The sequence below is a fragment of the Protopterus annectens genome, chromosome 4.part0 (assembly GCF_019279795.1).
Source record: "Protopterus annectens isolate FY-2018-M chromosome 4.part0, PAN1.0, whole genome shotgun sequence".
NCBI classification, from domain to species: domain Eukaryota; kingdom Metazoa; phylum Chordata; order Ceratodontiformes; family Protopteridae; genus Protopterus; species Protopterus annectens.
The window spans coordinates 1,061,574,030-1,061,586,448 of NC_056733.1; the positions used below are offsets into that span (position 1 = coordinate 1,061,574,030).

At 39.7% G+C, this 12,419-nt stretch overlaps 1 pseudogene; it reads left to right on the forward strand.

The window, feature by feature from the left end:
* The first annotated feature begins 11,901 nt into the window (after window positions 1-11,901).
* LOC122800569 lies at window positions 11,902-12,015 on the forward strand (annotated as a pseudogene).
* The last annotated feature ends 404 nt before the right edge of the window (window positions 12,016-12,419 follow it).

Consider the following 12,419-nt stretch of genomic DNA (forward strand, 5'->3'; position numbering starts at 1 on the left):
TTTAAAAGAACATTTCTGGAACACAGTTGTTTAGACTGCTTTACCCAGGTTTTAAATTTAAACCAAAGACTTACTGATGTCCTAACTGTGGAAGTATTACTTGTCGTGTTTATACAACAGGTAAGCAAATTACTTTTACTGATGAATTTAAACTTTTTTGCACTGTTAACTAAAAAGTGCATATAAAGTCCTACATAACTTTATGATCCTGGAAGAATGTGTTCTGTTGTCTGTAGCTTTTTTAACCTTTTACTTGCTTTTTGGCTGTGTGATGTCACACTGGAAACTTGAAAGTATGTTAAGATAGCTATTAACTGGATAATGCCTTTTAGGTTCTGAAGGAACACTGCTGAAGTTTGTTGATTTTAGTGTTGGTCTGCTGAAGTTCTTTGAAGCTTTTTCTGAAGTAAACAATGGTGCTGTGTGCAGCTGCATTTTAGAGGTCATCTGTTGTGTCTGTTTTTTACATGAAGTAGTGCTGTCTTACTGAAAGGTCTGCTCTGTAATGAGAAACTGTACTGCCATCATTTCTGGCTTATTCTGTATAGAGTTCACAGTCTCTATTTATGGAAAAACGGTGGTATGCTGCTGAAAAGCCTGTTATGAAACATTTACTGTCACTATAAACCTTGAAGTTAAGCTGGCTGCTGCACGAAAAACTGTACTTGAAAGGATTATTTACTGCAGCTGTTTCTTTTGAAGTTCTGAAGTGTTGCTGATAAGGTTGCTTGGAATACTTGCTCTGTAGAACACATTTAGTTGAAGAAAAAAACATGGAGTGCTGCACTGGAATGAAAATACTGCTATTCCGTAGTCCATAGAACACATGTAGTTGAACAAAACACTGCTATTCTGTAAATTTCTTTGTAGAACACATGTAGTCTGACTGCTGATACAAGGTTTCCATGGGGTTTTGAGAGTTACTTTAATTGTTTTACCCCATTCATAGTGGCTCACCATTGTAAGAATTGATTAGACTATAGTATAATGTAATTAACTGGAAACAACTGAAATGAGACTGAAATGAAAGTCTTTATCTGTTAATTACCCAAACTCATGCAAAACAGGTGCCAGTCCCTCTTTTATGGGCCAGGTCTTGTGTACTTTTCAGAATGAATTCTCCAAACACTATAGTTTATTTAATAAGGCTTTATTAGATGTTTACAATATCCAAATACTGTCTTCATTAACAGCACTGATAACAACAGTGCTGCTAAATATATCCAAAGTTTCTGAACATATCTTCTGATTTCAAGGGCCTGTATTGTAGCTTAATCTTTTTTGTATATCAGGTCAAAGTAACTAACTGACTAACTGCTCTAACTGTATCTGAAGTATATTTACTAATACCAAAACCCTGTAATGCTTTACATGCCTTCTTAGCCTTGGTTCTCAGGCCTTGTCTTGTTTTGCAGGTGCCTAGCTGTTTCGTTATCTAACATTTTCTTGATTCTTCCCTTAAGAAAGAGAACAGAAAAAGAACAGTCTGTAGCCTTCCCTTGGGAATTGTTATCTCTCAAGCTTGACCAGCAAGGGTATTCTTTCTTTCTGCTTAACTGTCTTTTATGCATAAATGAAATACAGTTTCTAGACCTACTTTACCCTTTTGCCTGTCTAATGTCTAATAACTACTTTAAAATGGAAGTCCCTAATCTAGCAGTGTCCAAATTACCATAGAAGTCCCATAAAATATCCTTGCAAGCTATAGGCCTCTTCTGTGATCCAGGAAACCCATAACACATACTTAACTTACCAGAGACACTCACCATTCAACCCAAAACATATTCATGGGTGACTATAACTACCTCACTATAAATTGGGAATCATATACAACTCCATTCTGGCAGGCCCAGATATTTCTGGACTTTGTCAACACAAACATTATAGACCAGAACATACTGTAGCTGGTCTTCACTAACATGGGAGAACACTGCACCCCTCTCCAGTGTAATGTCATCTCTGGTATGGATGGACCATAATGCTATCCCCCTTTAAATACAAATAAAACCCTGGACTCCTGCTAACCCTGGAACATTTACAAACTATTCTAGGGCAAAATTCCTACTTTTAGGTGATAAACTGGTAACATTTCAAGCCCCTCAAACCCAGAGAACACTGGTGCCTATGTAGAATTGTTCACAGAGATCCTACACAATCATGTCAGTAGATGCATGGAGACAGAAGTGCCTACTAGGAATAGGCACAAAACAAGCTTTGAAAACAAGCCACCCTGGTGGAATCCCGACATCAATAGGTTGTATAACAAAAGGAAGAAAGTCGTGGCAAAGATTAGGAAGTGAAACATCAAGCAGGATAAAAACTCTGTCAATCTAAGAAAATAACTCATAGGGCAAATCATGCCTTAGAAGACAAATTTGAGGTAAAGATAGCATCTCAATCCAAGGGCAGCCATTAAGCTTTCTTTAGCTATGTCCACAACCTCAAAGGCATTATGCAACAATAAGCAGAGCTAAGGGTGGGAGGTTGGCATAGCGGTTAAGGTGTTCACCTTATAGGCACAAGGTGCAGGGTTTTATTCTCACATGAGGTAATTGGCTGGGCTTGGAATGGTCCACAAGTACAGTTAACCAGCTACTAATTGCCTACACTGCCACCTACACTGAGCCAAAAGATAAAACAAATCTACTAGCCAAAATCTTCAGCTCCAATTTTATCCCTCTCTTTCCCCCATCCACATCTCAGGAAATACCATCGAACCTAACCCTCCCCCAACTATCACTAGGGAGAATGTCCTCAGCTCACTCTCCAAGGCCAAGAATACTGCATCGATGAGCACCAATAATATTCCAGGATATTTCCTAAATTGCATGAAAGGTGACCTAGCAGGGCCACTAGAGTGACTATTTAATCGTAGCCTCCAGACAGGCTTCATACCATATGAATGGAGAACTGAAATGGTCACCCCTCTATACATGGATGGGATATTTGGGGATCCATAAATCTGACTAGTCTCATATGCAAAACCACAGACAGAATTATCATGGAAATGATTAGCAATGACATAGGAAATCTTCAGACACTAAATCCAACCCAATTCGGTGTCGTCAAGGGTAGATCATGCTTATTCAATCTGGTGGACTCCTTTGAGAAGGTGACCAAAGCAATGGATGAAATGGTGCATAATGCCTACCTTGACCTGGCCAAGGCATATGATACAATACCCTACTCAGGTATTATAGACAAATTCACAGAATTAGGTATAAACCCCAATGACACTCACTGGATAGCCAGGGTGGCGCTCAGATAGGACCCAAGATGTTAGGATAGGGGAGTCCACCTTTACAAAGAGGCAACTCAATAGTGGAGTCCCTCAGAGCTATGTGCAGGGTCTGCTCCTTTTTGGCATCTACTTTTCTGAAGTCAAGGCTAATATCAATGGACACTGGTGACCAAGTTTGCAGACAACTGCAAATTAGGTGCAGTCACAGAGTCCCCCCAAGACAGGGCTGACAAATAACTGGTGGAAGAACTACAGTCAAAAACTCAGTGCCAAGAAATGCATAACACTATTCTTTTGGAAGTATGCTACCCCTGGAAACTACCTCATTGATAAAAAAACCCTAGCAGTAGACCCAGTAGTCAGAATTTGGGGACACCTGTAGACTGTCACCTGACCTTTGACCATCATGTGTCTACAATAGTAAGAAAATCATTCTATGTAGTTCAACTTGTAAGCAAGGTACATCAAGGTCCAAGGAAGTCATTTTTCCACTGTATTCAGCCCTCATCAGACCAATCAATGAGTACAATGTTCCTTTCAGTAAGTACCTGACCAAGCACATGCAACTGGAACATCCTCAGAGGTTCCTTACAAAAAGGATACAGGTCCTATACAGATTGCCTCAAAGGTCTACCCCTGTTCTCAGTCTCCTACAGACTACTGAGGGGAAAGCTATGCCTGGCATACAAAGCATCCTTGGATTCCTCTCTGATGGACCGCCTGCACAGCTGCAAAACAAAAAGCAACAGAATTACCCAATCTATGGCCTTAAATCTTGCTAGTGACATAAATATTAAGAGGGACAGATATGTGTTTCAGAGATTATCCCTTCTCTGGGACAGGCTTCCCATCCATGTGAAGCAGAGTTCTTCCTTAACCCATTTCAAACGTAACTTGGACTATTGGATGGGGAAATGGAACCCCTGGTCTGGCACCTATGTTACAGATGGCACAGTGGTGCAGCGGTTAACTTTGTCACCTCACAGCAAGAGGTTCTCCAGTTTGATTCTTGGCTGGGGTTCCTTCTGTGCGGAGTCTGCATGTCCTCCCTATGTTCGTGTGGGTTTTCTCCATGTGCTCTGGTTCCCTCCTACGTTACAAAGACATGCATCTGGAGCATTTCTCCTCAGGCCTCCACTGAAAATTGGCTTGTTCCAAGTCAGACTTTCCCGGTAAAGAAATGTTAAAATAAATAAATTAAATAAATATTCCTAATGGACAGAGGCAGCCTGTAAATGCTTGACCACCCAAGCCCTAGCCTACATATACCCATTAAAATAATCTTAAGGTACCTAAACTTGTCAGATATATTTGGGATGCTTGAATAGGCTTAAAAGGCCCCTGTGGTCATTAGCCTACTAAATACCTAAAAAGCTATGAATCTTGTAAAATCTACCCACATTAGGAATTTCAGCAAAAATCTGAAAGTTGCCATAAAGAAGATTATGGCAAACACAAATTAAAATTAGCATCTTTAGTTAAAAATAATCACAAATCCTTCTTTAGCTGCATCAGATGATTAAAAAATAACACTACACAATGCCCTGAATTCATACATAATGGTATTACCCACTCTGATCCTAAAGATACTGTTAATATACCTGCAAATAAATTTGTGGCAACTTTACTCCAGACACCAAGTCACAATTAGGGTGGGGTAAAGGGGGAGACTGCCTAAGAGGCAGAATCTGCACAGTAGAAGATGTGTCAATTAGTCCCTGAAAGTCAGTGACGCAATCAATTCTGCTGGACAGCTGGGCATGACAGCAGTATCTGTAGTCATTTAAGCAGCCATGATTGAGATTGTGGCTAAACTATGTTTCTTCTTCTCCTGTTAGGGGTCACCACAGCAGATCATTGGTCCTCAGATTGATTGGCAGTGGAGTTTTTAGTGTTGAATTGCCAGCCCGGTGCCCAACCTTCACAGAAGGTGCACGTGTGCATACACACGCACACACAGACACACACACACACACACACACACACACACACACACACACACACACACACACACACACATACACACACACACACACACAAGCACATATTGCATGTATTTAAAACTCATTTGACTGTAGGGAAGACATGTAGACTCCACACAGAAGGTGCTCCAGCTGAGAATCGAAATGGAGAACCTCTTCTTGTGAGGCAACAACACTAACTGCTGCACCACTGCAGCCAGGTGTGATTGAGATTGTAGCTATTTAACCAATTTATTTGCCATATGTGTGTGTGTGTGTGTGTGTGTGTGTGTGTGTGTGTGTGTGTGTGTGTGTGTGTGTGTGTGTCTGCAGCATGAAGCTAGTATCTCTCTTTGGCACACCATCTGAAAGATGTTTCAAATAGATAAAGACTTATCATGTAGAAACATAATAGCTCTTTGCTCAGAGAGGTTTTTTGGTCCTTATCCACTCAACTGTGATGGCTTAGTGGTTAACTGCTGTGACTATAGTATATAGGGTCCTGGGTTCAAGACCTGCAAGGGGTGTTTATATAAGTGCAATAGTGTAGCAATTAAGGCATATGCCTTGCATGTAGTCATTCATGGTTTGAGCCTCCCCATTTTAGGGTGGGAGGATGGCATAATGGGTAAGGTGTTTACCTTACAGATACAAGGTGCAAGGTTTGATTCTCACATGGGGTAATTGGCTAGACATGAAATGGCCCACAAGGGCAGTTAGCCTAGTACTAATCAATGAACCTAATCTATGAACTCTGAAGGGAAGGCACTGGCTGGGGGGAGGGGGTACCCAGGGCACCAGCTGATCTAGCTACAGCTCTGCCAGAAACAGTTACTAAAGTTCCTCAAATCCTGAGTCCCTTCCTTCCCCTAAGATTATTAAGGAATATGTATAAAATGCATTCTCCAAAGCTTAAAATAGCACCTCAGTGGGCCTTGAAATTATACCTGGTTGCTTAACCAACAGCACCAGACACTCTATAACTGAACTCCTAGTAAAACTGTTCAAATTAAGCAAAACCACAGTGATGTTCCTGGGTTATTCAAAATGGTTGTTTTTATACCCCTTCATAAAGGGGCCCCACCTTAGATCCCATGATGTATAGTCCCATCAGCCTATTAAACATAATTTACAAAGGCATGCATTCTGGGGCCCCCTCTTTTCAGTATCTACTTGCTAGGTCTCCACAGCACTAACTCAGACATATTGTTAACTAAATTTGCCAGTGACTGCAAGGTGGATGTCATTAACTCAGCAACTGGTATTTTATGAGGGGCAGGACAAAAATATGAGAAAAAAAAAACACAGGGACATTTTGCAAAATCAGGGATAGCTGAGAGTTATGCATTCTGATGAAGCAGAAGCACAAGGGTACACACTTGCCACCCCCCCTCCCCCACACACACACACTGCAGTCAGGAGTCTAGTGCCACAGTTTTATATAAAAGTTACTCAGCTGCATAGACTGCGTATGCCTGGCAACAGCTGTGAGTCTATAAAGCTGAATAGTGATTGTCCTATTTTCTGGCATTTACTTCTACAACCTAGGACTATGTAAACTGGCAGAAGAATGTAAGTTGGGTGTTATCATTAGGTCAACACATGATACAGAATCACTACAGCATAAAGTACACCTTACTAAGCAACAGTGTATAGAACTATGTCTGAAAGTAAAACCAAACAGTGCAGTATTGTCACATTTGCTGAGTGATCTTCATCTACAGTTGATAGCATAGCCAATACCCAAATGCCAAGGCAGTCAGAAGTTCAAGTACCTTGGTCAGCAACTGCCTGTACTTAAAACACCATGTAGAGTCAGTAATCAGAATGCACTCTATGTAGCCCAACTAATATCTGAAGGCATTACATGGATGCGTAAACAATTTATCATGCCATCTGTACTACTCGGCTGTTTTATGCTTTGTTAACCAGGTAAGGGAGCTGGTCTGAAAACCCTTTTCTGTCCCAACCCAAGTCACCAGGGCAAAAATAATTACAAACAGATAAACTGCATACAAAAATATTATATAATGTGCAGTATAAAGAGCAACAGACAGTTACATCATCAGTATTGTGCTATTACAGGGAAATATTATCTCCAAAAGAAAGTTTATAAAACATTAAGTACACATAATTACACCAGTGACAAAACCCTGTAACAGATACTAGCTTGTGCCAACACTGTAGCAGTAGTCCAATCCGTCCCTGCCCCCAACCAGCAAATAAGTGGTTACAGCCTACAAGGGTACACAATAGGGGTATGAAGGTGATAATGGGGGTCTAAATGCTCAGCAGACAATGAATGCATACTAACCCTGACTGAAACTTTTATTGCCTCCAGTCACTCACCTGTTCTTTTGACCTCAACCTATTTACTACTTTACTACAGTACTGACTACTTTAACTTTACCAATTCCACTGAATTACTAAAAAAAAAAAAAAAAATATTATATTTATATTCAATGATAGTCCTATTTGTAATTCTTTCAACATGTTATGTCTTGTGATATCAGGACTCCAAATGTTTTCTATCTCTATTTCCATTCCTTTGTTTACAATTTGTCCACCTGGTGTATTTTTTGTTGGCTGTTCTACTAGCATTGTTTTTGAAGTGCTTTTTATTTGGTACAATTTTCTTGTCTTTTTTTCTCTGTTTGTGGAGCTTTTCTCCCTGGGCCTCTACTGAAAATGGACATGTATCCAGCTAGACTAGCCCGGTCAACAAATGTAAAATAAAATAAATAATACATAAAATTTGCAAAATTAACAAAGGGAAAGCAGAAATCTGGTGCCTAGTCAGTTAGCTTCATTTGTGAGGAATGCAGTTAAACCATCAGTGTCATACTGTGTATGTAAATTAATGTATTTCTCTGCTTTGTGTAAAAAGCATGTAGACTTAGCTGTTCTATGTAATTACAGATTATTCTGGTGCAATATATACTATATACTCCAGTTCTAAGAAATAAAAATTACTCAGTCCCAGAAGTCAACATGTCACCATTAGTAACAGTGAAGTGCCCAACTGCATCCATGTTTAAATACTGCAACCCAGATCACAAATGGAGACACTGCAAGAAAAGTATGAAGAACTTTAATACTAGCCTATCTAAGATCTTGAATGGCAGTGTGACCTCCACAGCAAAAAACAAGATCTTACTTGACAAAAAAAAGAAGAACAATAAAGAAACACTATGGTTGCAATTGTTTTTTCAATGCTGCAGTGCTACACCAAAGTCAAGGAGTATGTGTGGTTACAATAAAAATTATGGTACAGCAGAGCTTATAGTAGCCAGGGCCAGCATTAGGTGAAATGACACCCTAAGCAAAGGGTTGTATGACAATCCTCACCCCACACTGCCTACTGCCTCCCCCACCATAAATCCCAGTGATCCCCCTCCCCATATTTTCCCATCACAGTCTTCCCATATCCTCCAGATTATTGTTCTACCTTTTTTGTGACATTTTGGTGTTACTCTTTATTCCGCTTTTTCCTGCACCCTTTTAACACACCCTACACAGTTCAGACAGCACTGAAATAACCATGGAAAACAAGTGAATTAAGCTGAAGCCCTGTGGGGTACTAGTTTTGAAGTGTAATTTAATGTTTTCCCATCATTTTTATCCAGTGCAGGGTTGCAACATGTAATTCATACACATTGGAATCTTGATCTACATCTCTCATATCTCCTACTTCTAAATCCTATTACACTTTGATTAGTGATACAAATGCAGCCAGCAGTTGTACAATGAACAGCACTGTATACCACATACTCACCTCCCAGTAGCATCTAGCAGTGTGCAGCTGCTCTGTTTCCCTCAGCAGCCCACAACTGCTTTAGGTTGCCCATACATAATAGATGCTAACAAATAGCTATTCTGCATTACCTCATTATAGTTACAAATGTAACCTTAACTATTTTGTTTACTTCCATCCCTTCATAAGAAAATCTGTTCATTCCTGCACAATACAGCCCATATAACTAAGGCATGGTATCTGGGTCCAATGAAGTTACTATTCCACTGTATTCAGCCCCATCAGGCTCATCATTGAGTTTAACATCCCCTTCAACATGTACCTGACTAGGTACATGCAACAACTGGAATGGCCATAGAGGTTCCTCACAAAAAGAATACAGGGCGTAACCAGCATGTCCTATGCAGATCACCTCAAAGCCCTATCTCCTTACTGTTTCCTACAAACTGAGTGGTGATCTACACTGGCATACAAGACATACTTGACTCACACTTTGATGGGCCTTTTACAGATTCGCAAAATGAACAGCATCAAAGTTACTCTAGCTAGGGATCTGCACTTTACTTTTAACATTAACAGGACACATTGGAGGGACAGGTATGTGTCTCAGACAATTCCCCTCTCTGGAACAGTCTTCCCATCTATGTGAAGCAGAGCTCTTTCTTAACATTACTCAGAAGTAACCTGGACCAGTGGATGTGAAAATTGGAAATACACTCCCAGGTCTAGCACTTGGCAGCCTATAAGTCTTGTCTTAGTTTACATATACCTCTTCAAATAATCTCTAAGGTTCATAAACTTTCGGGATGCAATTGGGAATGCTTGGCTAGGCTTATAAAGTCCCCAGTGGTCATTAGGCTAGTATACACCTATGAATTATCTTGGTTAGCTTCATATAAATATTGTGTGTAATTATAATTAATTCTTCGGATCTCTGGACAAATACGGAATGTCAACTTGCTTGTTTCCTTTCTGTTGCCAGCCTCATAGTAACTGCTATCCTCGGGCAGTGTAGTAACTGCTTATGCTCATAGATAATTACCTCTTGATCAAAACTAATAATTATTTTTTGTATGATACAAATATTTAATAAATATGGAGGCTTCACACACACAAAAAAGGCTGTTAGCGACATACACACTTCCACTGCACTCTATACCAACCCCCAATAAATGTCTTAGACTAAGGCCATAAAAAAGTCCTTGCTAAAACCTTCTACACCCACAAAGACTAGGTCTCAATGAAAATCTAACTCCATATCACCATTGGGCATACACTGAACACAGAGTCACTAAGAGTTAAATCCTCTCAAATCTAGTACACCAGTTCACTCTATAAAAAAATGTTTCAGTAACTGGTAATTCGGTAACCTTATATTCAGGCACACTGCTTCTCCACTCACTAGGCTGTCACAAGGTGACAGTGAGTTATGTTTCAGGTACCAGGATCTCTGATATCTCAAGGGTCCTGTAGGACTAGTTCACTTAAATATGGTGGTGGCTATGTGGACATAAACAACTTGTGAAAATAAACCCTGAGGGGTAAGGAGAGAGTGATGCCAGAGTGCTCCACTCATAACACAAAAGTAGCCAAGACTCCGATTCCAAGTCATATGATTACGTTCTCCAAGAATGATACCTAACTATACAGAAAAAATAACTGGATTCAGCAATTGGCTAAATAGCTGATGTCATTCCAAGGGAATCCAGTATGAATAAACATGGGACAATATGCTTGACAGACCTACTTGATTTACAAAAGATGGCTTGCACCTGTAATTCCAAGGCCTCTGCATACTGGCTAAAGCCTTTGTTGCCTCCGTAGTGTCTTTTTAGGCAGAGTCCTGTCAATGGACATCTCAACATAACTAATATCTCAAATCTAAAACAGGATTACATTAAGGTATCTCTGCTCAGTGCCAGAAGCCTTGATTACAAACTGCCATACCTTAAGTCTCTCTTGCTTTCAGAACACCTCTGCATCTGTGTATCTACTAAAACTGTGTGCAACTGTATAGAAATCACCCCTTCATACTTGTGTTTTACACCTACTATGCCTTCAGGTATGATGACAGCTATGGTGGAGTTTTCATATTTGTTAGGGATCATATCACCTCAAGGTAGATTCCCAAGCACACACAAACTGAACTCACTGAACTACAAATTACACTAAACAGGACCAACTTCCAGCTTATAGCCTGTTCTAGAACACACTCTGTATCCTCTGAAATTCATGTTAGGTTCCTAACCATACTTGCTGAAATTTCTATAAACAAGAACTCCATTACTGTGGGAGACTTTAACTACCCCTCAGTAAAATGGAGTACCAGTACCTCCAAAGAAGCTCAATATTGGAGCTTTTTCTCAATAAAGCCTCCATTGAAAATGTGAATTTCAGTTCCTAGACAGACTTAACTGGTAAACAAAAGCAAATAAATAAATAAATGAAATTTAGGATATTCAAAAAGCCATTATATTTATTAACTAAAACTCCCTGAACCATATTGATAAAAAACGCAGTACATGGCATACTATTCTTGACCTGGCCCTTATGATTAATGCTTCCTAATGCACCATTTCCCTGTTATCTTCTTCATCGGTAAAGTCAGGTCATAAACTAGAGACTTTCACCTTCAAAGTCTCTAAACTCCTGAGACCAATATCTTAGAATCCATGGATTTCACAAGTACCAACCTCTTAAAATTCTATGACAAAGTTCCAAAGTACACTTATAGCACTATTAACCCCAGCTTTGCCACAACAGGTAACTTCTCAAAGCAGTTATATGTCGATTGAGTTAAATACATAAACATGGCAGTCCCAACCAGTTCTGAATATTATAGGTAATTAAATGCACATGACACTAGTGGCCTACCACCATAAATAAACTACAGCAAAAGAAGAAAATCCTTAACATATACAGCAGATCAATCAACTCTCATATCAAAAGCTTCTCAGCCTTTTGGCTAAGATCAAGTGTAGTATCTGTTCTTATCAGTATAATATCAGAAAAGGGACTAAAACAATTGAAGAATAGTATTACTAAAGCAGCAAATTTACTCAGGTTAACATATGAAGCTAAGTACAGTTACAAATCCTTCTTTAGCCATGTTAGGAAACTAACACATACCCAACATTGCTCTTAACTTATTCAAAATGGCACCACCTACTCTGACCCAGTAAACATTGCCAGCATATTAGAAACAAATTCATCATGAATTATACCCCAGAGACCACTCTTTAAAGTCCTGTTATCTCTGCATCTCTTGAACCCCCCCCCCCATCATCACTAAAAATTGTGTACTGAAGATGCTTTCAAGACCAAAAATATGTCCTTCATGGGACCTGATAATATACAGCTGTCTGTTTAATAAGAAGTAGCAAACAAACCCTGGCAGAAACACTCAAACTATTTAATCTAAGTTCAGCCACAGGCTTTGCCCCTGAGGTTTGGGACACAGCAG